This window comes from Gekko japonicus, unplaced genomic scaffold (genome assembly GCF_001447785.1).
Source record: "Gekko japonicus isolate JY-2015 unplaced genomic scaffold, Gekko_japonicus_V1.1 scaffold661, whole genome shotgun sequence".
Classification (NCBI taxonomy): Eukaryota; Metazoa; Chordata; class Lepidosauria; order Squamata; family Gekkonidae; genus Gekko; species Gekko japonicus.
This window is the reverse complement of record NW_015173694.1, coordinates 19,907-23,509: the sequence shown is the minus strand read 5'-3', so window position 1 is coordinate 23,509 and position 3,603 is coordinate 19,907.

The window sequence follows — 3,603 nt, the reverse complement described above, 5'->3', positions numbered from 1 at the left end:
TCCTCCTGTATTTCCTTTTGTTTGTCCTAAATCTACTGCCCATCAACTTCATTAGATGCCCACGAAGTCTAGTATTTTGGGAGATGGAGACAAAGTTCTCTCTGTCTACCGCATGCATAATTTTATCTATCATGTCTCCCCCCCGCCCCACCTTAGTTGTCTCTTTTCTAAACTGAACTGGGTGGGTGTAGGATTTGGCACTTTTTTTGGAATGCTGATTAAAATTAGTGAATTATTGGAATGGCAAGCATGGTTCAAGGCTGCATGATTCATTTAAGGCTTTGCAAAAAGCATATTATGTTTATATGATGCTGCTTTCTGTGAAGAATTACTCCACCAGTAATTGAAAGCTATTGGAAAACATTCTACATTTAATTATCCAGCACATTTTTTTCAACCTGGCTTTTTACTTAAGGAGTTGTGGTCCTCCCATCCACATTTTATCCTTACAACAGCCCTGCGTGGTGGCGGGTGAGGCTGAAGGCTGGAGCAACCATTATGTTCATGTGAACTGAGAACTTACACACTGCACATATCAGGAGTACACAGTCCAGATGCACCTGACATGCACAATTTGCTGCAAATGCACAATACTAGAGGTGCTAAAAAGGTAACGGTTCCCTTGCTCGAAAGCCAGTCAAATCCGACTCTAGGGTTGCAGTGCTCATCTCCGTTTCAAAGCCAAAGAGCCAGCAATGTCCAAAGATGCTTCCGTGGTCATGTGGCCGGCATGACTAAACACCAAGGTGCACGGAACGCTGTTACCTTCCCACCGAAGTGGTACCTATTTATCTACTTGCAATTTCTTGCTTTCGAACTGCTAGGTTGGCAGGAGCTGGAACATGCATGGAAATGTTGTGCATTGCTGAATTCACATAACACAGCAATTGGGTGTGTTGGGTGCACTTTGGGGACCCTGTGCTCCCACTGTGTACCGTTGATGAGTTCCTACCTGCATGAACACAATGTCTGCAGAGGGCTTGAGAGAAAGCAACTGGCCAAAGTTTCATTGTTAAGCAGAGATTTAAAGCTGGATCTCCCAGAGTCTAGTCTGAGGGCTAAACTAAATGATGTGTGGTTTTTTTAACAGATGATTCAAGGAATTTGATTTCCCAGCATCCCCACAGCAGCTGTGGGAATGTCTATTCATAATGTTGTGTGGGCCCAATTTTGCTCAGAATCATATCATGAGGGATAGAGGGGCTCCTGGACTTTTTCTAAGCTGAAACCAGTGTGTGTGTGTGTAGGGGGGGGGGGAATTGTGATTCCTTAAAGAAGTCTTGTGTAGTTTTGTCCTGACACCCTAACTGGCTGTACCACACCAGCTCAGTATATTTGTAAATAAAACAATTACAACCACGCCACAAATTTCCATTGATTTCATCTCTAAAGGAAGCTAAACCCAGCAGTGGTGCCTCTGGAAACTTTCACCTCTCAGGAAAGCGGGGATCATTGTCACAGTATGCATGGTGTAAGTGCTTAGCATGTCAGACTATAATCTGGGAGACACCTTTTTGAATCCCCACTCAGCCATGAAAGCTTGCTGGTGGACATTGGGCCAGTCCCACACTCTCTCAGCCTCACCTACCTCACAGCGCTGTTGTGAGGATAAAATGGAGGAAGTGGGAATGATGTACAGTGCCCCGAGCTCCTTGGAGGAGGGGCAGGATAAACATGGAGTAAATAAAGTAATAAAGACCACAAGAACTCAAGCCTTCTCTCCCAACCAGAGAGCTTTGTGGACACAGAAACAGAAAAGCTGGTTGCTTCCCTCACTATATGGATTGAAATGCATCCACCCAAATCCTGCCCACATACTGATTCAGTGGAGGGAAAACACAACCCGAGTGATGCCAACTGTCACCTCCACATGAGGGGAAAAACACAGCTCACCGCCCTCACTGCCTGCATCTCATAGAAGGAGCAGAAGTACAAATATTCACACACAAACACACATACTGACTTGTGGGGGAGGGCACAGAACACAGGCAGGTGCCAGGCTGAAGTTTGCTCACCCATTTCACACAGAGAAAAAGGCAGGGCGGGCTGACACCACCTGCCCCACCAATCTGTTTGGGTGGCTGCCCCGCCAACCTGAACCAAAAATGAGGTTAAAGTTCTGTCCACAGTTTACTTGTGGGGTAAAAGAATCTTGTTTTCAAGAGTGCACCCTTTCCAACATTTCACAGATGAAAAATTAGGGCACTGCTGTGTTTTTATCACACCGTATTCACACACCTAAGGTCACTGCCTGAAAATTCCTCAGGACACATTGCTGAAGGGTTGGTGGGGGGAAAGAAGGGAAGCAACTGGTTAGACCCTAATGACAAAAGAGGGAGGAAGCCCACTTTTGACTATGGAAAAGGTCACACTGAGGAACTTAGGACCTATGTGGACTAAGGTCCTGTTACAAAGGGAATGCAGTCCTCTACAGGGAAGATTCAGTGGAGGATCTGAGAGAATCCAACCCAACATATTGCCATTTTGTGCTTTGTCAGCCATAGGTTTGCCAACCCTGGGTGAGGAAAATACTTGGAGCTTTGGGAGTAGAGCTTGGTTAGGGTGGGGTATAGGGAGGGGAGGGTCCTCAGTAGGGTAAAATGCCATACAGTCCACTCTCTGAAGCAGCCATTTTCTCCAGGAGAACTGATCTCTGTCATCTGGAAATCAATTGTAACAGCAGGAAGTCTCTGCACCCCACTTGGAGGTCGGCAACAACCATGAAAGAATGGGGTGGCTCCAACTATCCTCCAGTGAGTCTTCCTGTGCCCTGAGGAGCCTTTCTCCAATTTAAGTGGCCCTTCCCAAACAGAAAGCTTCAGACTTGCTCAGTGGAGTGGTAGGATAGGAGCAGGATCTACCCCATTCAACTTAGCCACAGCTTGGGTTTGGTCACATAACTTTTTTAAAGTATCATGAATATATTTGCTCTTTTGGCTAAAGATATGCATGAAAAACTTGATTATAATATGCTGTTATACATATTAATCTGAGGACGTCATGATATATACCAAGGAAAGTGCTCGGTGCTGCACAAGATCTTGCACAAGCGGAACTGCCCATTTACGTTTTCACTTGATCATTGCAGGATCCAAGCCCTTTTATCTTCCTCTGTTAGCCTCTAGGTAGGAGCTCTCCCACGTTAACCCTCAGAAACAAGCAGGGGTCATTTCCTGCAGGAGCGCACAGGAGCAGAGCTCCGGCAGTAAAGTGCCCAGGGGCGGGCACATGCAACAAGCTCCATCCCCTGCTCCCAGCAGCCCTCAGTCAGAGCAAGAAGCAGCCAGATAAGTTGCAGAGCCCCCCCCTGACCCCCCAGTCCAAAACAGTCTAGTGGCACCTTTAAGACCAAGTTTTATTCAGGTACAAGCTCTCCCTCCTCTATGAGGGCAGATCTGCGCGTTCCCCCCCCCAATAGCTAGCAATCCAAAACAGTCCAGTGGAGCCTGAGCAGTGGGTGTTGCCTTCTGACACACTTCCGGTGATGTCAGGGGGTGTGACATATGCAAATAAGTTATGCTAATGAGTAATGCTAATGAGCTCCTGCACCTCTTTTTTAATGAAATGACCCCTGGAAACGAGCACAATCCATATGCTGAAACA